We start from the raw sequence: 27,344 nt of genomic DNA on the forward strand, positions 1-27,344 counted from the left end.
CACCAATATGCCTGGGTTAAATCCCAAATCTCTCTGCAGTGCATATGAAGAGACGGCATATGTCACTGTTGATAGTGATTAGACCATTGGATGAGGACGTTAAGCCTGGTGGCCCCCTTGTTGCTATTCGACAGGAGTAGGCTATGTGCCGGCACCATATTTCCCCTTCTCCCTTCCTCTTCATTGTCATCCTCACCCATTCCCTACACTACACTTACACGAACACTTACACATACACTCACCCTAGTACACGACATAACTCTTCACATGATACACATCATGTACAGCGTGGTCTGCCGAAGTGGTGTACAATTCAAAATGGATCATAGTCCTGCCATCTATCCGATATATGCGGAATCTGAATCACTTAAGTGCACAGTGGGCCAGACTGAATAAAAAATGGGACAAAATTGAAAAAATGAACTTTTTTTTACAATACTTTTGACAGTGTATATTCATAGTAGGGATCCTGGTGAGCACTAAACTCATTCGTCTGGCTGTATGATCTAACAGACTCTGTAACTTCACTTCTGCACTTATTTCTGTCAGAGTAATATCACATGGATAGCAATGCAGCTTTGCTTCTCGAACTTCATTGTACGCTGGATATAAATCTACATTTCTACATTTTCTTGTAGTCTCAATAAAGTGTACTGGTACTTAAGATAATTTCGTACCCATTATCAGGGCTAAAACGTCATCACCACTATATTTTGCAACATTTTTTGCAGGAACCACTATGCTCGTTATATGCAGTTGGAATTTTTGCCACACGGGTTGGTGTACTTACAGCATTTTCCATTAGTTTAGCTGCTTCTCTTTACCAGAAGCCTTCATACTTATCCGAGTAGCAAGAACAAGCGCAGCAGGATCAGCAGCTTCTCTGAGATGTTCAGTTTTCCTCCTCTTGGTCTTCTTAGATGATTCAGAGAACAATTTTCTTGGATGAGCAGAATGACTATACAACTATGAACATCCAGCCACATGTTCAACATGAAATTTATTACAGGGGGCAGGTTAAATTCTTGATCCAGTGAACTGCCAATTTTTCTTCCTATTTATTTTTCATTCTGTAGCAATACTGCTATCTTTTATTCTAATTACTGCAGAATGAACTATTTTTTTTCTTTAGTTCTGAAGAAAAATCTTGTTGACAATTTTCACGTTATCCTAATTATGAAATAACAAACTCATGAACAGCTGTCTTATCATTATTATTTGCAGCAAGGCTTCCATGATTTTACAGTGTAAAAAACAGCAGTGGAATAGTAATTAATACGAGAGGGATCCAGGAAATAACGACCGTTTTGTTGTAATAATTAAAAAAATATATATTTATTTGAAAAAACAAAGTCTGTTACATAACTGAAGCTTCCTTTACTTCTCTACATAATCACCACCTACATTTAAACATTTGTCGTATCTGTTCACTAGCTTTAGAATTCCTGTGTTATACTCCTCTGCCACCAGTTCATTAAGCCAGGTGTTCACTGTCTTCTTCAACTCTTCATCACTTCCAAAACGCGTACCACCCAGAAAGTCTTTCAGCTTAGTGAAAAGGTGAAAATCGCTAGGAGCAAGGTCTGGACTATAGGGCAGATGATCAAAGATTTCCCAACCGAATTGATCCAGCAATTCTCGAGTTGAAGCAGCAGTGTGCGGGCGGGCGTTGTCGTGAAGAAGCACAACTCCTCTCGAAAGCATTCCTCGCCTCTTGTTTTGGATGGCTCGCAGTAGTTTTCGTAAAGTCTCACAATAACGATTTGCATTCATCGTAGTGCCTTTTGGCATGAAATCCAGCAAAAGAACACCTTTGCGATCCCAAAAGACAGTAGCCATGACTTTTTGTGTTGAGAGAGTCTGTTTGAATTTTTTCGGTTTCTTGGGTGATGAGGGATGATGCCATTGACGTGATTGGCGCTTGGTCTCTGGGGTGTTGTCAGACACCCAGGTCTCATCACCAGTCACAATTTGATCAAGAAAGGCGTCTCCATCTGTGTGATATCGCATCAAGAATGTCAATGCTGAGGCCATTCTCTGAGTTTTGTGTTGGTCACTCAGTTGCTGTGGAACCCATCGTGCACAGATTTTGTGGTAGCCAAGATGTTGTGACACAATTTCACCAAGCAAAGAACGAGAAATGTCAGGAAAGGCAATATGCAATTCGTCGAGTGATGTGCGCCTGTCTTGCAAGATTCTGTCGTTCACTTTAGTCTTCAGATCTTCTGTGATGAGTGATGGGCGTCCGGGTCGAGTTTCATCGTGGACATTTGTTCGCCCATTGTTGAACATTTCGCACCATTTTCTCACATTTCTTTCACTCATTACAGTATCACCATACACTTCTTTCAATTGCCGGTAAATTTCTGCAGGTTTCAAATGTCGGGCATGCAAAAATCGAATCACACTCCTCACCTCACAGTCGGCGGGATTATCAATCGCGTCGTTCATTTTGAAGTAACACAAAATGCACAATGGCGACTTGTTGCAACCAGTACTCACAACATTATGAGAACACATGTTAAGGAAGCCAGTTGACCTTCAAACAAGGAAGGGGAGTCAGCTGCGCGGCGGGTGTGCGCGAACGGTCGTTATTTCCTGGATCCCCCTCGTAATACTGTACGTAGGTATCTGAATTTTCGCATATTAATCAGAAAAGTGCAAGTTGCTGCAGCTGAATACGACTTTTCTGCAATCTATAGGATCTGTTTAAACCATCGACACAAAAGTTTTCGTAACATCGAGTGACACGCACTTTATAACCCTCTTTAAATATTGAAAACTAAAATATATTAGCTTAAATTGCATTCCTCCAAGTTATCACAAATATTTACACTCTATATAAACCAATTCAAAATTACATGTATTCCTAATAAAACCTACCCTTTGTTCTAACATTCTCAGCCATTGTTATTTCCTTATTCACGAATATGACCACGTAACACACACCACTGTCTGAAGCGCACGGCCTAGGACTGACTGGTGCGCTATCGCCTTGGTTACAATGGGAGATATTAATAATTTTGAGTTGTTATTTATCACTCGACAATTCCGAGTTCTAACTCGCATGTGTATTAATAAACATACTTATCTCTCAATCAGTCTGGCACTGACCTTTGATCCTTAAGTTACAACTCTCGATGACGCAACAGACGAGAGACAAGTCACTATTCCATATTAATGAACGTTACTACTCACTCATATAATTGACTTTATACTATTAACTTTCTGAGTTAACTGGATAGGTGACTCAAAGCGGTTGAGTGAAGTTAAAAAATCGTAATGACGAGGTATATTATTGTTGTATAACGCAGAAGAAAAGGTATAAACATCGTAGACAAGCTTGTAAACATAGTTACAAACATTTGTACAAATTTAAGAAGGAGAACGTACAGTGACTAGCGCGGAATTTCTTGCAAGATTCAAATGGCAGAAGAGGAAGAGCTCTCGATAATGAAATGAAAATGAGCATTTTCTTACTATTTGTGGGCGATCCAGGTTTTCAAATGGGCGTTCAAGAGGATATGGATATTTCCCATGGTACCATGTCACTTTTCATTTCATTGTATTCCATAGATTTTGTGTTAGCATTAAAGCTTCAAGATACGAAACAAGAGTTAAACAATTTTTTTGTGAGATGAAGTGAGGCCGAGGATTCGCTATAGTTTATTTGGCATTTGCCTTACGTTTGGGGAAACCTCGGAAAAAAAAAAAACTCAACCAGGTAATCAGTCCAAGGAAAAATCTAACCCAAGCCCGAGTGCAGTTCCTGATCAGCAGCTAGCGAGTTTGCCGACTAACGTAAGTTACCCTGGAGTAGGTTATTTTACGACGCTGTATCAACATCTCAGGTTATTTAGCGTCTGAATGAGATGAGATGTGATAATGCCAGTGAAATGAGTCCGGGGTCCAGCATCGAATGTTACCCAGCTTTTGCTCAAATTTGGGTTGAGGGAAAACCTCGGAAAAAACCTCAACTAGGTAACTTACCCTGACCAAGATTCGAACCCGGGCCACCTGGTTTCGCGGCCAGACGCACTAGCCATTACTCCACAGGTGTGAACTCAGTGAAAGAGTGTAGACCTACTCACAATGTACAAATTTTGGAATATCTTTTTACATGATGTCCTTCTATGTACCCTAGTCATTATCCTTATAGCTTTCTTTTATAAAACAAATTCTAACTGCTGGGAAGTTGCAGATTCTTTGAAATTAAAAGCATTTATTTGCTTTCAATTTCCAACAACTGTCCAAGAGTTACAGAATGCAAAAAGGAAGTATTCATTTCCTGACGTCATTGAAGCTGTGAATTATACCAATATTTTTATTTAAAAAAATCAACATGCCGATGAGTATTTTAGCAAAACAAAAAGGTATTGCGAGCTTTAATGTACGAGCTACCTGCAATGTCAAGGAAGAATTCACAAGCGTGGATAATTATTTCTATATTAGGCCTATATGGAGAAATTCGGATGTTTCTAGAGTAATGATTGGCAATAATGCCAATGCACTTCTTCTAGGTGATATGGGCTATGGAATTATGTGGTTCCAAGGCAAAACATGATATTTAAATTTTTGTTGAAAATGAGATTTTGTGATAATGTGTGCATCCTGCTGGTATCTTTATTGTGGCAAAAGATAACATGTATATCTCTATTATTTTTTTGTCTAATCCATTGTTATGAAACACAATTCCTACGATTTTATAAGGTTATTCAAATTATATCTGTACATGCTCGCTCTTGAAAAGTGAAAGAAATGACATAGAGGCCTAACACATTTTGCCTTGGAGCCACAGAATTGCTCCTTGGCTTATTACTTTACCATCACTCCACAGCAAAGAGCCTACAATAAATATATACCGGTAACGAAAGAACGTGCGATTATAGAGGTGTTTCGGCCAAGTGAAGCAACAATTTCCAATATTCCATAGCAAAATAAGAGTTACAATGGAAATTGTCTTTGATCATATTGTGCTGCCTTATATCGCACGATGTAACTAAACACCTATTTGAAGATTATGAAGTTTCATTACTGTAGGACGAAGTGAAGGAAGATAGAGTAGAATTACCGAACAGGTTGTATCACTCAGACGAGTCATTAGACATGAAATACTAAAAATATACAGCGTATACATATAGGTAAGTTTATCATCACATTATATTGTTACACATTCATAAGATTTTTTTTTTTTTTTTTTTTTTTTTTTTTTTTTTTGTGAAGAGGAAAAGATTTCCTAGTTCTCATTTCCGGTAACTGATTTAGTGAATAATATGTGGTGATGTTTCAAAATATTAACAAATGAAGTTTGAAACTGCACACTTTCCTCCTCTATGATAGAAACAAAAGTATATTTACAAATCGAATGTGAGGAAGACTTCCCTCTGCAAGGAGCTCTAGTCTAAACATTGATAACTTGCACAGCTATGTCTAGGCGATAAAATGCGAGTAACAACTCAGAGTCACGAGTGAGATATGTCCAGGAGGGGAAAATATTTATTAATATGAAATTCAGACTAATCACTCACTCGACCCTTTACCACTCACTGAGTTGTCCGATACATCTCACTCACTCTCAAGCAGTTTTATTAATATCTGCCATTAGCTCTCTTTCAAGGCTGTAGCCACAGCTGTTAAAACATGTTGAATAGGTGATAGGAAGAAATTCAGAGTCGGTTTCCAAATGAGATGGGACTTCTTGTGGACAAACCTAAACCAGGAGAGAGTGGAACCTCAAACAACGGAATACTCCTAGAAGATTCTTCTCAAATCCCGAATTAACATATTCATCACTGGGATAGATAAAGACTTAATTATATGTTTTGCAGTTGTTCTTCGAGTAATTTCTAACGGAAGATATATTAAAATTGATTCTTTGGATCAATATACGCTAGAAAATGCAAAATTGTTCATTCAGAAGTATCCCTAGTTTAACCTCCCAGCTAGCATACACAAAATTCTCATCCATGAGTCTCAGATTATTAACTCAGCTCTGCTTCCAATTTCACAGTTATCTGAGGAGGTTCAGGAGGCTCATAATAAAGATATCAAAATATATCGAGAGCCCCACACAAGGAAAAGTACTTGTAAAAATACAATGACAGATTTAGTCAACAACCTTCTCATATCTTCCGATCTTCTCATTTCAAATATCAAGAAAGTCACATAAAAAATACAAAACTTCCTTGTGGAAGGAAGGATTACAACTATTGAAAGACTCTAGTGAGGAAGAAGAAGAAAGTGCCATTCATGAAGAAAATGTCAGTAATGAAAATGTAATGATGAGGAATCAGATATTGAATAAAAAACTATTATGTTGTGAAAGTGCTTTTAACTTAAAGAAAAAGTGAAAACTATTGAATAACTATTGATTTTATGCATCCAAGAAAACAATAGAGACATAAAAAGTAATTTTGTCCCATTTTGGGTCGATTCTGGCCCACTGTGAAGTGAAGTGAGTAGGCATTAGATACACGCACACATTTAAGCTAGTTTTTACTAGATGAAACTGGTTTTGACGGATTTCGGGTTTTAACGGTATTACCGGTAACATATAAATTTTCAAATTAACATACACATACAGCCTACACAGCATAGATTTACCTTTAATAAATATGGTTTCTTTGCAGGTAGATGAATGAAAGTTATTTAGAATCATATATTGATTTCCTGCTGCCTCTAACTTTTTGCTTTCATTGCCAGACTCTTTCAACCTTCCCTTCTTAATGACTGGTTCAGGAATTTGAAACAATATATTATACGCAAGTACCTAGTTATACTCGCTAAGCTATAACACCAAATACAGCAGACCAGCTGTTACAATATGTTGAAGGAGGGCAATGCACATGAAAATCATTGCTACTTGACACATTTGTAAGGAAACTGGCGTGGTTAACTGGGTTGTGACGTCATTGAAGCCATTTGATGCTCATATATCACTTCTACTTGAGATACGCTACTAGTTAGACGTGTGCAAGTGGTTCTATATTTTTGTGTAATAGTTTGTAGTCGAGAAGTGTCTAGATTCAGTGACAGTGTTTCAGTGTTTTTATTAAGCCTTTTTTTTCACGCTTTCATATTATTTATTCTTTGTTCGATAATCTAGAGCCCCTTCGGGGGTCTCTTACTACTCATACATGGAAAACATTCCGGAAATCATGGAGGAAGCTCTGCCCATTACATCATTTCCGATTGAGCAACAATCACTAACCAGTACCAAGCCCCTTTCATCACTTAGATCTAACGAAAACCAGGATAGGTCTGATATAATGAAACCTCAGTTATCTTATCAATATATATTTTCAGATTCTGGACCCTTCTTTGTCACTATTAGAAGCAAGACTGTGAACATCAATAAGATGCATCCGATGAAGTTCGGTAAATGGCTATACACTAATAATTATGACGTTTTGCAAATTTTCAAGTCAGGATTTAATCAACTTGAAATACACTTTACTTCAGCCGACCAGGCTAACAAATTCCTTGATTCTGATTTCGATGAGCTGTTTCAGACGAAGTCATTCATACCCAATTACAATATCATGGTGCATGGGATCATTGGTGGAGTTGACCCAGACATTTCAATCACGGATATTATAACCAATGTTTCGGTATCTGAAGGATTTATGGTCACAAACGCTTACCGCCTGAATTATAAATCCACGGACGAGAATGGAAAAACGATTTACAAACCTTCCTCTAAAGTTAAACTTATATTTCGATCACAGAAACTCCCTCAATACGTGGTCTTATATTATCAGAGACGTGTAGTGCATGTATATAAGGAGCAAATTATACAATGCAATAATTGTGGATTATTAAATCACAAGTCCAAGTTTTGTCACAACGCTATTCATTGCATGAAATGCGGAGGCCCTCATACCACAGCTGAATGTCAATCAGAGAAACCTTGTTGTGTAAATTGCAACAGGCCCATTATAATACGGAGTTGGATAAATGCCCGAATTATAACCTAGAAAAAAATATTGCCGATACCATACAAAGTCTCCCAGTATCCAAATATCAGGCGAAACAAATATTTAAAGGGCACACTACTTATGCCACTATCCTTAGAACGAACAATAACACTCAGGGTAGCCCAGCAGCTAACTTTCCGCCCCTTCAGACATCAGCACCAATCTCGCCAAATAGTAAACCATCATCTCACAACCCGTGCAATGCTAACAGTACCCCGAACCCCCATACATCTGACAAGAGAGGGTAACGAAAACTGCCTTACAATACTACAGGCTACAATGTTGCTGAATATAAACGGGTACTCAAAGACAACTTTGATCATCCAAGATCTAAAAATCTAACATAGGCGTCAGGAGGGGTAAATATGAGACAAAATCAAAACTTTAATGTTTTTAAACAGGAAGCAAATAGTTAAAATTTTGGTAAATTATTAAAATGATGGTAAACTGCATGTTGAATTCAATTTTATAAGTAATATTGCTTCAATTTATATATTTTTTCATCAATAAAATAAAAAGTGTCTTTTTTTTACCCACCAAATGGGGTAAAAAGAAGACAGTTGGGGGTAAATAAAAGACAGCATTCAATCTCCATACCTAAGAGAGCTACAGGAATGGGAGTGCAAAAATAAGACACAGCAGTTTTTTTTAAGTATAGTATGCTGAACAAACTTTTAATTTTCATTAAAAAAATACATTTTTATAAGAAATAAACAAACCCATGAGGCATTTTAGACGCTGATTTATGTTTATCTTAGTTTAGTTCAGATAGTATTAGTATTAAACAAAAATGATTGAAAAACATTCCAGACAACCTGCACATATTAGGCCTACTTTTCACACACATCAACTGGCTGTGCGAAGCAATATTGCATATGTTGTCCAGTGCAAGACATAAATGGTACTGGAAGTATGCCTATAATATCATTTTTGTGAATTAGTGACACATCTGCTTCATTCAACTTGAAAAGAGTCTTATTTCCAGATATCATATTCATACACATTACATCATACTCATCAGTTACAGGATATGTTTTCTGCACAACACAAACATATTTATAAATAACTGTTTTTCTTTTACCGCCTTTAAACTGAACTAACACATAATCTCCAATCTTCACTTCATTTGGCTCAATCTCACATATTTCTGCAGGTTCATCTTCTAAGAGATCAATGTCCTGTAAACTATCACCGCTTTCCAGCCATTCTTCATCCTCAGAAGTTTCAGGATCTTTTGGTATGTTTCTCTTCTGCTTTTCTAACTTAGTTTTTCTGTTTCCTACAGGTTTAGGTCTACCATTTTTCAGTTTGCCACACTTGTTCTTTATCAAAGTCATATCCTCTTCTGACGTAACAACTTCACTATGTTGTTTTGTTTCAGGAATGGGAGTAGTCTTTTTAACTTGTAACAGCAAATCTGCAAAAGTGACACTGCTCTTTCCACAGTTTTGGTCAAGAGAACTGATAGGTTCAGGCCCATCTGATGTATTTGAAGGTCCTGGAAGAGGCTGTGACTTGCTAATGAGTGATGCAATCGTGATAGGAGGCCTATTTGATATATTCGAAGGCCCTGCAAGAGACTCTTTTCCAACAGGAGATACCGTTATGGTAAGAGTTCCAGGCTCTGATGCATTTGAAGGTCCTGCCATAGGCTCTGACTCTCTAACAGGTAATGGAGTTGTGGTAGGACTAACTACCTCATTTGTATGGCCTGTTTGTATAGTCATTGCATAATATTTTTCTAATTTACCAGGATCTAAACGATGTTTCGGATATTTCTCTCTGTTACAAGCAAATATCCCTGTTGAATTAAACCCTGCTGGGATAGTTTTTTGTGAAATGCTTTCCTCCCATATTCCACACAACAAATCCACCATTTCAGATCGAGATGTTTTCCTCATATTAAGGCGCTGCCACTCTTGTAGTCTTTCATTCCACATATCCTTCAGAGGTTTGAAGCATGCTTTGTCCAGTGGCTGAAGGGTTTCTGTTGTGTGTGGAGGAAGCTTTAATATGGTAATATGTTGCTCTCTAGCTTTTTCTAGAGTTGTCAGGTCCAAATGTGATAGATATCCATCAAATATTAATAGCAAAGGCCTTTCTTTAACCAGACTACATAATTTTATAAACCAATCTTGAAAAATGACTGAAGTCATACACCCTTTGTCAAAACTTGCATAAAAAGTTCCTTTTATGTCATGTTTTCCTTTCCTAGTTGTCCACAAGTGCTGACCAGTAAAAATTATTAATGGAGGAAGCACTTTTCCATCTGCTGAACAACAAGCAAGAATGCTAGTGTTGTCTTTGCCGGATCCTTGTACATTCTGATGTGCCTTCTGACCTTTACCAGCAACACATTTCAATCTTACAGGATTACTGCAAATGTAAGTCTCATCCAAATTATAAATATGAGATGGCTTACCCCCAATGCCTAATGAAGCAGTGACTTCTTCTAATCTATCATAAAATTAATATATGATAAATGGATCGGCAGTGGTTGTTCTTCTGTTCATCTATAATTTCTCCAAATTTCTAATGCTTAGGTTATGTCTTCGTAAGAAATTAGTCATCCAATCCTTTCCTGGCCTTCCTGTGTTGCTATTAAAGGGTGTACTGATGTTATTTTGGGAAACATAGTCAGCTACTACATTTTTTATTTCTTTAGTGGTTAAAGCAAATCCCCACTGAGCCATATCCCTTAAATGCGAAGCCAGCTTTCCTTCAGCCTCTAAACTTATTGCTGTCTTTCTTCCACGTTTCTGCAACATCTGTCCAGAAATACACCTACTTAATAATGATTTATCTAAATTGTACTTTTTTGCAATGTTTCTCAGTGAATCTTTCTTTTCTTTCCACTCTCCCACAGCACTCTGTGCATCATCTTCATTGATTTTATTCTTTTTCGCATAAGACCTAGGCATTTTTATAGGTTAGACCTAGGCAGTACACAATGCTAGTCAACCTGCAACAAATGATGCAGCCAAAATAGCAATGGTTCCAAAAGCACCAATAACAATATCACTGCGAATAATTGCACATGCTCTTACCTGACTGTCTTCTTTTTCCCCCTCTTCAATATTTTCTTTTGAAACTGAATTTCAAATCTTCAAACAACACCATTTCTCTATCAACTCTGCAGCAAACTAACCAGAAAGCACTATGACTGCTGTAAAGCCTGGTAACAGTTCACCCAACCGTGTAGATACAAAATAACTAGGAAAGTTTGGAGGGAAAATTTGAATTTGTTCTACGAAAATTAGTATGCATGCATTTCCCCCTAGCCCCCCAAATTCATTAAATATTTTTTTACATTCTTTATCTTGTAAAGGATGTTTCTATACTTACTGAAGAGTGTTGTAAATTAAATATATATTTTTGTCTACTAAAATATACGCATAATAAACTTGTTTTACCCCACTTTCTCTGTGTCTCATATTTACCTCTCCTGACCCCTATGTGACTAATCCCACATCACCTAAGCCTTCTCAATCTAATTCTAGGACAACTGCATACCACAGCGAAGAGATAGAACACAATTCACAGGAATTGTCAACTATTCAAAAAGAGGTTCAATCTCAAAAACGAGTCTCTACTAAGCTAAATAAAACTCCATTCATTGCCTTTATTAATAACATTATACAGGAAGCACCTGACTATATCAGACCCTAGTTGGAAGATTTGAAAACTACTTTTGCATGGATAGACTCCAAATCCTATATTGGAATGCCAGAAGTCTAAACAACAAGATTCATGACATATCATACTTGGTATCCAAAAAATTTTATCATATAATCATTATTACAGAGACTTGGTTTCAAAATTATCGACAACAGAACATTAAATCCTACCATTTAATCTCCGCCAACCAGGAACATATTGGAGGTGGTGTCGCAATGTATATCCACAAGTCTGTTCACCTTACTAAGAAATATGAAATGTTTAATATTAATAATAAAATACAAATCATCTCTATCGCAGTCAACAATATAAGTATCATGGGTGTATACTGAAAACCCAGGGAGAATATATCATTACACCAATGGAATCATATTTTAACAAACGTTTCTACTCTTTCAATACTAATATGTGGCGATTTTAATATAGCCAACTTTCATATGCATAGACGATGGCAGCAAATCCATCATCCTCTCATAGAATTTGCTATATTACATGATTGGCAACTTGCATCTGAACATATTTTAACTAGAAAAGGAAGATGGGGTCAGGATGATTCTCAACCAGACTTAATTTGGTCATCCGAAGACTTACTACAGCATATTAATATTAATAAAATTTTGGATACTATGAATAGTGGTCACTATCCGCTTGATATAGATTTATACTTAAACCAAGCCATTTTCCTCAATCAACCTAATCCAGCACAACCCAGACATATTAATAGTAACAGGGTGGATGAGATAATATCTAAATTACAGAGTTTTCAGGATACAATAAAGGATTTTGACGACATACATAACTTGTTAATAGAAGAATGCCGGAAATGTCCTCTCTCTAAACAATCTGCTAGAAATAAAACTCCTCCCAAACCACCTTGGTGGAATGAAGCCTGCAACAGAGCAGTCGCCAAACAAGAGGGCTTGATATATGAGAGGAGTTCATAAGCCGGATTAAGTGTAATCTGTCAAGAAGCTTCTCTCAACTACCAGAGGAGCGCCACAAGCAAGCAAATAATTGCGGGAATTTCAAAAGACTTCTCTTCACCTGCCCTGTATAGCCTATTATTATTTACAATTTATTACTTATAAATACTCTGCACCTCTCTGTTATATTAATATTTATATCAATGTTTGAAATATAACCATCCCTATTAATATTTTGATTTTTTGTCGTTGGAATGAAGATCTCGAGCCAACACCATCAGCATTTTCAGATCGTGATATGCCAGGAAGTGAAGGAAGGAAAAGGATTGTGAAATATGAAATGAATTAGACATGACCTACCAAATCTGTCGTGGTTAGAATGCATTAAATTTATTTAGGTAACAATATTTTTTTCATAAACATACAATATTATATTTTGTTACAATTAACTTCTACAGTCTTATTGCAATACAGAAAGATTTCATGATCCTATTAGTGCAATAATAATTACAATTAACAACATCACAGGGAAGTGTTGTATAAAAAAATCATATGTATACTTGTCTATTGGAAATCGGAGATTATTTCATAAAAAATGTAAAGGCAGTTTATTTAATTTTCTTCAATTTCTAGATATATTATTAGAGTTATTGTGTTATCATCCTCAGTAGAAATCGAAGTCTGCAATGCTGTATTCTTAAAGTCTTATACAAATATATATTGATGTTGCAAATAAGCAGTTACAATGTGTGTGTGTTTTGCCTTGTGATAACATAGAAGGCTAGTGTAACTGTCATTGTATTTAAATTATATGAAATGTTAAATATGATATATGCAGTACCTTTCACAAGCTTTGTTTAGTGTGTCGAGAAGATAGCTCCTGTGTTTTATATACAACCCTGGCCACAATGTGTATTACACAATAGCGTATTACCAGGATCACTTTCTGCATCCAGTTTCACAAGCACATGTAAAGTCCAAAAGGCACACAGCTCTTCAAATCTTCGTAATGAAATTTTTATTCTAATACACCATCAGTGCTAAGAGGAACACCTAGATGAAGAAGCTTGACATTGCCCCAGAAGTTTCTCCACTTAGAATGCAGACAGAAATAGTTGAACAACATTCACTCCCGTTCTCTTCTGGAAAGACAGTAACACCAAAAAGGAGGAAAATTCGAAGTCTTCGCATCCAACTGTACCGCTAGAGTATGGAAAGGGAAAACAAGGTACGAGAAGAACTGAAGACAGAACAAGCCCAGTGCACAATGAGGCAAGTTGTGCCTAAGCAATTACATGAACCAATAAAGAAATTGTACAGCTCTTGTTCATAATTTGCTCAGGGATGTCACTGCTCATCAGAATTGAAATGTAAAACCCTTAATATTTACTTACAAAGTCCAAGTGCAACAGAATTTTCAGAAAGTCATTGAAATTTCCTTCTGAAGCCATACTTCTACATAAGTTTGCTAAATATACAAATGATGCTGATTTTGTGAGAAAATATTATATGAGCTAAAATATGCTTGTGACAAAATGACTGCCAGGTGAGCCGCGCTGTCACATATGCAATGAAATGCCACTAAATATCAGTTTAACTTGTAGCAATAATAATGAGGATACTGTTGATGAGTTTGGAAACACTCATTATCAGGTAAAACTGCAAATCAGGTGCTTGTGTGTGTTTACGGCAACTGGTCTTTGTCATAATTACAAGCAGGTACAGAATTAGTTTTTAACAAATTCCGGTACTCCTGATACATATCTAGTAGACTTCATTTTCAATGCAATTCAGACATTACAGAATGTTGGCCTTAAGGTAATAGCAACTGTATATGAGCATAGGCTTAATAATCAAAAAGCTTACATCTTGCTTAGGGTAAAGCCAGATCAACCATTCTATTCAGCAAATGGTCAGATAAGAATTGTTTAATTTTTTTACACAAACCATCTCTTAAAATGTACACGAAATATGTCGAAAAAGTATAATGCAATAGTTCAAGACCAATATAGGAAAATGGAAACACGGACATTAAGCCATGCAGTAGCTGCAGACATTTCCTGCTAGCCAAGACTGGCAGTACATGCAGGAGATGCAACACATAGAGCAGAATTTGTAGGCAACATGGACAAGACATTTGATTCACTGAATGGAAGTACAGTTTTCGAGAATAGGAAGACAGTATGTGCGGCTGTGGAAGAAAAGTCTATGCATGTATTCACCTGGAATGAAATGTTGAATTTTTAGTAGTGTCAATTTTATAAATAGTGACAAACTGTGCATGTGCCATCCACATCTCGTTGAATTTATGACTTAAATGGAGCAAAATTACTATGGGAAGTTGTTAAAAATTTACACTGATATGCACTCGCTCTAAATTTGGAGTATTAATCAAGATTATTTAGAGATTTACTTTTGCATAATTAGAAATAAGGATGGTAGAACAAGCCAGATAACTCTTCCTGCAATGATATTCAGTACAGTAATCGGGCATTGCTGCTTAAAATAATGTTATGTTCTAGTAACAAATTAAATTGTGAAAGAGGTTAATAGCTGGTGAGGGAATCTTTTAATTTCTCCGATGTTGATAATGAGATCGTGAATGCAAATGCATTATAATATATTCCTGGTTATATTGGTAAGAAGGCATGTGATGCTAAACAGTGCATTTATTGTCGTGCAGCTCTTTCAGACAATGAAAAATACTTACAAGAGGGCATAACATTCATGTTCAAAGAATATGAAAAAGTAAATGAAGATCCTCAGTTGCCCTCAACGCATTTATTAGAATGTGTAACACTGATGACCAAAATGTTTCATAACTGCTTAGAAAATCTGCTGTCAGACAATGATATAATAAAGCAATTTAATGAGCTTTATTCATGATGGTGTTAATTTTGATTTTCTTTCACACTGTAACTTCGAATGCAAAAATTATTTTTTTTCTCACTATAATGTTAAATCAATGCAAGACTCAGAAAACTGAATGAAAATATGTCTTCTGATAATATCAAAAAAAAAAAAAAAACAAAAAAACAAAATTCATCTTGCACCAATAAATTGCTAACATTAAATAGCATAAATGTAATATAATCTGAAATTATATTACATAAAACTCCATTTTATTGATGCAGGACTTTTTTCATTTTCTTTTCTTCCTTTCTGTAATCATCACTTGACAGATTTTCATTCATTCGCCATAATCTTGCATGAATCAGCACTCTTGTGAACAACGAAACCAAATATCTTTTACAATCAGAATTACAATTAGGTGCAAGGAAATCAAAACAAACTTCATCCTGAATGAGGCTAGTAAATCTCTGTACTACATCAGACATAGAAATCAGGTTTTTGAAGTTATTATCAAACTTATGTGTCATATCTTCAACACATTTAAGTAAATTCGCTGAAGGATATTGGAGAACATTCGTAACTTTTTCATATTCCTTAAAAATAGGAAATGTTATACCAGCTGGGAGGACTTTTTCAGAGTCAAGAACAGCTGTGCAACAGTAATTACAGCACTGTTTTGCAGAACAGAGCTTTTTGGCAAGATAACCAGCAACATAAAACATAGCATTGCTGTTAACAAGATCATTACTCAGGTCAGAGAAATTACAACTGCGTGCAATGAACTGATTCACCTCAGAGTTTGGTGGGTTAACCACCATCTCACAACTAGTACCTGTTGACCCTATAGATGCTAGGACAACATCATAGTCAATTTCACAATTTCCCTTGTCACTACATATTAGCATATTCTGGGCAGCAACTGCTCGGAAAGCATAACAAAAGTCGTTACACGAAGGGTTGTCTCTATTACCACCTTTCCTTCTGATTATACAAAATGTGTTTTCCAAACAATTTTGGTTTATCCTCCCCATCAAAAGTGAGTGCATGCCCTCTTTCTTAGCAACCTCCCACAACAATTTTGCAGCATAAAAATGTTGTACCCAACCATATGTGGATGGTGCATGTATTGTCTTTCCTTCAGTATTTATAAATTGGACAGACTGAAAAAAAACTCGCCATTTCCTCCCAGACTCCATGGCGGCTGGTACCTTCCTTCACTGCACCACATAATGGCTTCATAATGTCCGTCATCACTCTGCCATTTAATGAATCAAAAGCTTTATCCACATAACCTACGAATTTTCCAGTGTGTACTCCTCCTTCAAGCATCCCAAAAGATGACATCGTGAGAATGGCTGCAGCAAACAAATGACTTAAAACTCTTGCTGCTGTGTGCACCCTCGTAACTCTGAAACCAGACACATAAACATCTTTATCAGTTAGTTTAGTCGCACGAAACTCATTATCTTTATCTGAGTTATATAACTGCACAATGTGCTCCCATTTTGCAGTGTAATTATCGTAAAACTTAGCAGAATACTTTTTGAACATGTTTCGTGTACTTTTAATCAAGTGTGGACTGTCAAAAAATGGTACAATTTTCCTGTCATTTATTGTAAAGGAGGGCTGATCTGTAGTAACTTCCAATAAATGATACGCCTTTTGATTGTTAGAGTCCTGATCACAAACAGTAGCTACTACTTTTAAACCAATGCTTCTCAGCTTCTCTATTGCTTTGACAATGAGTTCAACTCATGTATTGCTAGGGGTGCTTGAATGTGCTAAGAAATAGCCCAGAACTTGTTTGTAATTACTTCAAATATCTCTAACCATAAACACAAGACCTTGGTTGGCAATTCTATCTGATGAATAATTGCCAGAATACCTCTCAAAGCCATCTACGATGTCTTCATTACTATTGTAGCACAAGTTTGCTTTTAAAGACATTTCATCCCACATAAGGCAACACAGTTTGTCAGTCTCAGTTATCTTACTACAGGCATTCCTTAGTATGTCAAATAGTTTATCACTAAAACCATCATCAGTGGTAACTAAAATTAATGACGATCTGGACTCAATCTGGACATGGACACGGAAATTACGACTTAAACTAAATCCAGAAAAATCATAGTCAATCAATGTGGGCCATTCACGTTTGTTAAGCACTATTACCATACCAAATTTGTCCCCGATTAAAATATACAGCACCGAAATTCCGTTCAGTGAATCAGTAAAGAATCCAGGTGTTTATGTGGATAAAAGTTTAAATTGGAACATTCAAGTTTCAGAAACCTGCAAAAAAGTATTCTCATTAATACACTTGTTTAGGCGATTGAAGAATTTTCTACCCTTTTCCATGAAAAAAATATTAATGCAAACACTCGTGATGCCCCACTTCGATTACTGTGATATTCTGTTTACTGACCTAAGCGTTACTTCGACGCAGAGACTACAACATGTTCATAATATGTGCGTCCGTTTCGTCTGCAATATTCGCCAGGCTGATCACATAACACCATCCCTCGAAATGTTGTCCTGGCTCCGTCTAGAAGATCGTAGGAAAATCCACTGTCTTTCCCTTGTCTTTCACATATTGCATTTCTCCACTCCTGTCTATCTTGCGCCTCGTTTTCAGAATTTATCCACCCATCATAACTTAGACACATGATCACAACACTCCTCAATGTTATCCATTTCCTCCCACCAAACATCCTCATATTCGTCTTCTTTCACTGTGGCTGTTCCTCAGCTTTGGAATTCCCTACCGAGTAATGTCAGGGACTGTCAGACATTAAACCAATTTAAGAATACGCTAACAAAATATTTTTCTAACAAATCTTTTAACAATAATAGCTGTTTCAGGTTTCTCAATGTTTAATGGTTATATATATATATCACAATTAAATATCTAAATTATCTCATTATTATTATTATTATTATTATTACTATTACTATTATTATTATTATTATTATAACTATTTCTTACCAATGTTTATTATTGTCACACTAACATTACTTATCCAACTTTAATTATTTACTTTCATGTTGTTTTATGGTCTAGATATTAATGTAATAACTATGTAAGCAATTGTATTCAATTAGAATTAGAGTCTGGCTGGGCGGAAGAGAAGGCCTACTGGCCTTAGCTCTGCCAGATTAAATAAATACATAAATTATTATTATTATTATTATTATTATTATTACTTTTGCAATACCCTAAGCAATGGAGGCTTTGAAGGGAAATTTAATAACTTCCTAATCATCCTATAGGAACTTGGGCTCTGTAAATAAATGTTAAGAGCCTTTGTTTTCATTTCTAGTGACCACCAATTCCTCTGTACACACCGTGCATCTGAAGAGATACAATTTCTTACTGGTTGATATAATGGCCCAGGAACCTTACTCTTTATACATGCAAGGGCAGTGTGTATCTTCGGTTCTTTCTGCGTAGTCTTGAGAACTCTTCCTCTCGAACGATGCAATTGTACTCAAAGATGCGAATCTTTCTCCTCTTTGGTGTTAGGTCCCGCAGAATCTGTATAAAACGAAACAACAGAAAATATATAATTATAAACTAACAGTAAGAGTAAGCAGGCCTATAACACCACGAATAGAGGGTGCAGTTATGGGGTCTACTAAGCCCAATACAGGCTACTTATCTTTTCCTATAAATAACAATTACATAATCTTCAATTTTGACAGAATATACTGTATGTGTGTAGTTCTGAAGCATTGAAATTGCATATCATCGGCTTATTTTAAAAAATCTAGTAACTGCATTTCAGAAAATTGCACATAAGAACTTTTTATTTTTATACCCAGCTAACAATTGTTATGCATTTGTTATATACAAAAAGTAGAAGCATTTTCATACTAACGAGGTGTTATCAGGAGACGCATTTTAAAAAATAATAAATTTTGACTTGGTTTTAGAAGTAAGCTGATGATACCTAAGAAGTATATGGTTACCTTGACCGATGGAGATAGCCTGAACTTTGCAAGGTATGGCTTCTCTATTCAAATGTGTGCAGAGGGTACTTGTGAAGTACTTATCTTCAAAATGGTCCGCACACACCGAAAGCTGTTATGCAATTTCTTGGGCAGATTCACCTTTAGGTCTTCTCTGCCCATTGCTTCTAGCCATCCCTTGTATCTGAAATAAAAAAGGAAAATAAAAATAATAGGATAAATATAAATAATATAATGTATCTATAATACAATATAATATAATATAAATATAAATGATGAGCACAGGAACACTATTTCGTGGTACCTTGTAAAATCACTGGGATATGCTAGAAAATGAAAAGAAATTGCTCCAGTGACCTTAAAGATAAAATATAAATAATTCCTCCATTTGTAATACTTTTTTGGTTAGCCTTTTTATATGTTGAAAATTTGTAGTAAAACGGTTTAAGTATAAACTACCATGTCTCAGTGCATCTGATCCCTTCGATTTTCTGCTTTATCTGAGTGATTTTATAAAGAGATACAAACAAGCGTTCCTGTGATTATCATTCGGTACTTTGCCTCATCACACATGACAGAATAAAGTTACTTAAATCACTGAAAATAACTTCTAAAATTGTAGCAAACCAGATAAATCAAACATCGGTGTCGTGTGCAGTAGGGTACCGGAGTTTCAGTACAAAGAATAACTGCAATAGATCCTTCTCTTGAAAATTATCCACCACGTGGTATTGTTAATTTAGATGAATACATAATACAGAAATTAAATATAATACATATATGTATTATGGAATGGCCATGGAATGAGATCGGAGAAACAGAACAGTTTGACGTTATTTATGTGAACTTAATAGTGTCATTTAAGGTGTTTCGACTTATTTTATGTAAGATATACATAGTAATTATTCTTTTTTAAACAAAGTGGTATTCGCATAATGATTTATTGAATGACTTTTGGAAAATAGCGACTTTTTCGCCTTGTTTCCTGCAATGTTGTGTGTTGCTATAGACATTTTATCAACAACGTCCAGGTTTTATTGGTTTTGCATATCGTGATATGAAAGTTTTATAGTTCTGTGCTGTGTCTGATATAAGTTTTGGAATATACTGTAGGTGAGACTATTGCGATATATGAGACTTTACAAATACCATATATTATTATTAATTTATAGACCCTTACTTGGTCAAGTATAAGCAAATCTTTTATATTTCTTACTACATGGAGGCTGCAACAGGAGAAGAGTCAACCGACATAAATAATATTTCTTTAGATACTTGTAACACAACGCAGAGTTCTAATCAAATTCAGTGTGATTATTGTGAAAAATGTTTCTTAAATTCAACATACATATTAGTAAATCCCACCCAGATATTCATCGAGAACGTCTCATTCGTAAACAACCCCGATGTTCAACCACCGTGTGGAAGAACAATTCCAATAATTTAACTAATAATTCTGAAAACCACTCTACTGCTAATACAAGTCCTTTATCCTTCTACAAACAAAATCTTTCTACTTGGAATGATAAATTTAGCGCACAGTTATCCGACAATGTGTTTGATGATGTGACACAGCAATTCCTGATTTTCTTATCCGAAGCAATTGATTATCTACCTGGACCCAAACATCCAACCAGGAAATATTACGAAGCAAGAAAACTAAAGAAAAATTTAAATAACCAGAGGACTTACAGCAGATCCACTAACCCAGAAAGAGCCACAAAACGAGACCGACAGAAAATAAAAAACAGATTTCTTTATGAGAAAACACAATTTGATTACTTCAATCAACGGCGGAAAGCAATAAGAACAGTACTGAGTCAAAATAAACCAACGTGCAAATTAGATGTCAGCGAGATGCAACAACTTTACAGTTCAAATTTTTCTCAACCAAATAACAATATTCGATCAGAATATCCATCCCATTACACCGAAGCAGAAATACTCGAATTAGATGAAACATTCCAGAAATCTATCACCAAGTCAGAAGTTGCGCTTTCAATATCTCGAATCGCGGTGGACACCGCTCCTGGCCCAGACCACGTCCTGATGAGAGTTCTGAAGGATGATACTGCTGCAGAAATCATCTCCTCCATAGCTACAGGAATGCTCCATATTGGGCACGTACCTCCATGCTTCCAGACCGCAAGAAGTGTTCTCCTTTATAACTCTGGTGACGAAAATGACTTTAAAAACTGGAGACCAATTACTCTTTGTTCCGTGTTACGTAGGGTAATTGAATGTGTCCTCGATAAATGCCTTCGGGAATACATAAAATTCAATCCTCATCAGAGGGGATTTACACATTCTCCAGGAACAATAGTTAATACATCCCTTCTCAGGTCCACTTCAATGTCCGCAAAATCTAAAAAATGTGATGCAACTCTCGTTTTCCTTGACGTTAGTAAGGCATTCGATAATATCGGGCACTTGTACCTATCAAACACATTAGATAGCTTGGTTATTCCAAGCTTGTTGAAAACGTTAATTTTGAAACTTCAACTAAATAATTCCACTAGAGTAGAAAACAATCATAAAAAAACTAATCCCATTGGTTTGCGAAAAGGAGTTATGCAAGGATTGCCCCTTTCACCCGCATTATACAATCTATGTACTGATCACATCCTTAATGAAATGTCAGAAGACTCGATCGCTGCCAAATAAGGTTTCAATCTTGTTTCAGGTTTAAAACCTATTACTGTACTTGGTTTTGCAGATGATACTGTTATCATAGCTAAAAACAAAAACTCTGCTTTAGAACTCACAAGGATGCTATTGATCGTTTCAAAGCTATTGGTTTAGATATAACTTACTTACAAATGGCTTTTAAGGAACCCGAAGGTTCATTGCCGCCCTCACATAAGCCCGCCAGCGGTCCCTATCCTGTGCAAGATTAATCCAGTCTCTATCATCATACCCCACCTCCCTCAAATCCATTTTAATATTATCCTCCCATCTACGTGTCGGCCTCCCTAAAGGTCTTTTTCCCTCTGATCTCCCAACTAACACTCTATATGCATTTCTGGATTTGCCCATACGTGCTACATGCCCTGCCCATCTCAAACGTCTGGATTTAATGTTCCTAATTATGTCAGGTGAAGAATACAATGCGTGCAGTTCTGTGTTGTGTAACTTTCTCCATTCTCCTGTAACTTCATCCCGCTTAGCCCCAAATATTTTCCTAAGCACCTTATTCTCAAACAGTTTAGATATAAATGTAAATAAATCTGTAGCTATTAATATTTCTCGCGGTAAATTGCATCCAAATCAACTAAACATTTCTGATGACACTACTATCACATGCTTAACTGCAAATGAGCATGTACGCTACTTAGGTGTTAATTTTTCTGATGTTTGTATATTCGATTCCCAAACCGTTTTAAACGACCTGAAAACTAGATTAGATTTGCTAATTTCGTCTCCTTTATTACATCCTGATCAAAAGTTTTGTATATTAAATTCCTCAATTTGCCCATCATTAATCTACACATTTCAGACAATACCCTTGAAAACAATACCCAATACTTTTTTAGATAATGCTGATAAAATTATTAAAAGCACTCTGAAAGAAATTTTGCAACTACCAGCTGACACACCCGATTCTATGATATATACACATCGTAAATATAAAGGTCTTGGTCTTTTTAAGGTATGCTGGGAATCCATGCTACAACACATTAACGGCTTAAGGGTATTACACAAAACTAATGATCCTTACATTACTTCCACTAGGGACCTTATTGAGGAGAGTAAAACATGTTTAAAGAGCCTTAAATTAACTCCTGCTAATTCTTTTTTAAATAATCGTGAAAATTTTGTGGACTGTCGAAAAGTTAGAGACGCTTTAAGAGACAAAGAATTTGAAAATTGGTGTACATTGTAACAAAAGGGTAAAGGAGTGATTCTTAACAAAGAGTTCCCCCCAGCAAACAGCTGGATAAGAAATCACAAAGGTCTAACGCTCTCAGAATGGATAGACGCCCTTAAAATGATAGGCTATGTCGCTCCGGTCCGAGCTGTACCGGGTAGAAGTCGGAATGGTACCCGCTGTAGGCGCTGTCTCAGCGAGATTGAAACTCTTCCCCATATCCTTGGCTTCTGCCCCTATAGTGAGGCCCTTCGCAACATCCGTCACCATGCTGTCTGTTCTATGCTGGCCGAGGCACTGAAGGAAGTAGGGTTTACAGTCCATCAAGAGGTGCAGGGACTAGCCACACAAGGAAGTGTTCGGCGAATTGATATCATTGCCATTAAGAACAACTCGGCATATATTCTTGATCCCACCATCAGATTTGAGACACATGCAGATCAACTGCATGAGGTGGACAGTGAAAAGAAACGGATCTATGAACCAACAATCCCCGTTCTATAAAGATAAATATAGCCTGTCCCACATTGATGTGATAGGTCTGATGGTGGGAGCACGAGGTACCATATCCTCCTTCTTTGCCAACACATGTAAAAACTTGGACCTAACACACAGCATTGTGAAGGAAATAGCCATTAGTGCCCTCAAAGGATCGGTTCAGATATTGAGAAATCATTTGTATGGGAGTGATAATGGAAATTTCAAGTTATCTTAACCGATGGCTGTTAATTGGTTTAGATATCAATGCCAATCAATCCGTACTATTATTTTTCTCATGGTATATGGCATTCAAATCATTCTAACCTATCTGATGATATTTCCCCCCCTTTCTTAACTGTAAATGATCACAAACGCTACTTAGGTGTAAATTTTTCTGACATTTTGCATATTCGATTTCCTAACCGTTTCAAATGTATATCATTTTACCTTTTAGGTGTGTTTCCAAATTGTATGTAATACGCTTTATCAAATCTGACAACCTTTCCATAAGGGAAGCTAAATTTATTATTATATATAGATGTGTATATATATATATATATATATATATATATATATATATATATATATATATATATACATATACACATACACACACACACACGAATAGTATCCGGTATCTTATATAATTTATAATGATGCACGTGACTAGAAAAATCTACAGTACATCAAATTTGTTTAAGTGATAAAATTACTATTATTGTAAATGAAAACTCACCGTTCACTATCTCGCGATATTTTGAAGAAACACTTATTTGAGTGGCTGTCCTTCTTATTTCTATAATTCAAATATTCACACTTCACATACGATGGCATCTTTCACAGTACACAACAGATACAAGACAAATCAAGATGTCTTCCTTCTCCTTCGGTTCTTTCTTTCACCTTCCTACCTTAACAGGACTGACAACTTAAACCAAAAGCACGCATGCTCATTGTCCATTTCTTGGCATCTGAATTCAGTGCCGGAATGTTGGTAAGAAACGATGGTAGCGTTCGTAGTGTCGGTTAAAAGAGTTAGCGGCGATTGAACCCCTCTATTATATTTAAGTCCTCTTGGTCTGGAATCAATACTCCATTTCATATAGAAATATGAGAACAAATGGATGAGCCATTTGCAATGTATGAGATCCCCTAGAATCCCAAAAGCTATGCTTCACTATCAGTCCCATTGGAAGAGATCTCTGGTACGTCCCAAAAAGAGCTGGGGAGAAAATTCCTCTTTATTATGAGATTGTAATGGCCTACAACTTGTATGGATGATGATGAAGTAGAGGTGTTTGGGAATGCTTCTTGTAGCAAAAGCATAGTGTGGTGGTTTTGGTTTTTGCACACCCACACTGCATATGCAAGGAATTTATCGCCATTGGGTACAATTTAAGAGAAAAATATTATATGCTGACAAACATTTCAGAATATTATTGTTTTACAAAATATCTTAATTTGGGGCTTTATACCTGAAAATGTGCTACATTACATGCTCAGCAGTCTCTTATGTACAGGAACACCTGAAATATGCAAAAATATGTAGAATTGATTTTGAACATTCTGCATTACAGCTGTTTAAAATGATTTTACATCACTTGCAAATGGACAGTAAAATATGCAGTTGCATATGACTCCTCACCCTATTAATATGCCATTCAATGAAAGCCTGTGAATGCAGTTAATTTTGCTTGCAGGCTACCCAGGACCATTCGAGGCCTTGTGTGTTATCCCGCAAATCCCACATCAGCAGAAGATGAGGAGGAGGAGGAAACAACGAAGAGTTGCTGCTGTTCATGTTTGAGATATATATTTTGTGGGCTTTGTAGTCGTTTTATGTGTAAGTAGTTATAAATTGTATGTCTAAAGCCATTTTTCAGATAGATCGCCCTCAGCCTGTTCTTATATTTCCCTCCCCACTTGTTCAAAGTTGAGCTGTTACAGTAGTAGTGAATTATGTGCACTCCTTAATGTTACCAACCATTAAATCTTTCATTTTGTTTGGCGATCTCTTTCTTTATGTGCTAAAAATGTCTGAATCTCATGCTCCGTCCCTTGGTTCCACTCAATGCGGCGATAATTAAGCACATGTGGTCGCATTTTCCATTAATTCCTTCGTTTTCCGATAGTCACAACATGCTTAGAAATGTTTGGAGCTGTAGGCGTATTATAAATTAATCATATTTTTATGGCCATGCAACAGGAAAGGGGTGTACGTTTTTCTTGGTTCTTCTTGTTTTAACACTTCGTCCCAAGAAATTTCTTTTCTTTTGCTGCCACTAAAGTGCACTGAAATTAATCTGTGAATGGTAACAGACTTACTGCAAGCTAAACTCATGCATTTCCTTTGTTTTCTTGAATATAGTTAGTAATTACGAATGTTCTAGAATTTTTAAAGATTATGTGGTATTTTGTTGGAAAGTATATTTAAAGACCATGTTGGGTCCGATAAGCTGTGAGAAATTCCAAAAGTTTTATTAATATTACAATAACATAAATGTTTTATTTTAACATTTTGATGAATGTTTTCGGTTCAAGGAACCATCATTAGATCCCCAATTAACCTACAAAATCTTATGAACAAAGTATTATAAACAATCGGTGAAACCATGGGTTTTATAAAATAGATTCGGATGCATAATGAATTATGATATCACATATTGAGTCACAAGTAAATGAGTAAAATTCATAATAGTACCATAAAACAGTAAAAACTGTATGTACAAGAATAGAATTGTTAAAAAGTAAATGATCAGTCCACTTTTATGAGTATAAGATTAAGCTATATAAATAGCATAAGCACCATTCAATGTGACTGCATAACAAGATTAACATGAAGGCTGCATTTACAAATGTCAGATCGATATGCTGATGTGAATTGGCAGAGTAGTGAAGAGAGGTGAATATGCAGCTTCATGTGTGGTAAGACTGGAGTAACACTTGAGACATGCGTGGTCTTGTAATCTGAAAGTATGTACAAATTCTTATTTACTATATTGAAAGGATTAATAATGAAAATTATTTATGATTTGTAACCAAATGATGTTAATTCACGAAACACGAAAAGAAGGGGGGCAACCAATTAAATAAAGAAATTACTTACCTAGACGGAGCAAAAGAAAATATATCCGTTGTTGTATAAAGTTCAGCCACAAATGTTGACGAACGTTACGCTTACAAAAGGACTAAGTAACATCAAATTGAAGAGTGGGGGGTGGGGAAGAAGCATATTGGAGTATCGGAAGTCACGTGTGTAAGGAGAATTTAAATTATAAAGCAGACTATGTATGTTTGGGAATTGCTCATTCAGAAGGGATAAACCATTATTTAATGCTTGTGAAATATAAAATTCTTCAGCAATATGTATATGTGGATTGTCACCCATAGGATGAATGCCCTGTAGTGTATTATTTATATTGGTTAATTCATGACCTTGTTCTATCAGATGGGTTGCAAACTTTGATATTCGTTTACTGTATTTGAAATCGGAAACATTTTCATTAAACTGGGTTGGTAATTTCTGTGAGTTTGACCAATGTATTTGCTAGGCCAATTTTTCCATTGTAGCATATATATGCCACTATTTTGAAGTCG

General features: G+C 36.0%; 1 long non-coding RNA gene across 1 annotated transcript in view; it reads left to right on the plus strand.

The window, feature by feature from the left end:
* Positions 1-26,939, plus strand: part of LOC138693706 (uncharacterized) — a 90,522-nt gene extending 63,583 nt beyond the window's left edge. Inside the window, exon 5 of the long non-coding RNA XR_011330377.1 lies at positions 25,448-26,939. This is a non-coding gene — a long non-coding RNA (uncharacterized lncRNA). The remainder of the gene's footprint in view (positions 1-25,447) is intronic.
* The last annotated feature ends 405 nt before the right edge of the window (positions 26,940-27,344 follow it).

The sequence above is a fragment of the Periplaneta americana genome, unplaced genomic scaffold (genome assembly GCF_040183065.1).
Source record: "Periplaneta americana isolate PAMFEO1 unplaced genomic scaffold, P.americana_PAMFEO1_priV1 scaffold_18, whole genome shotgun sequence".
NCBI classification, from domain to species: Eukaryota; Metazoa; Arthropoda; class Insecta; order Blattodea; family Blattidae; genus Periplaneta; species Periplaneta americana.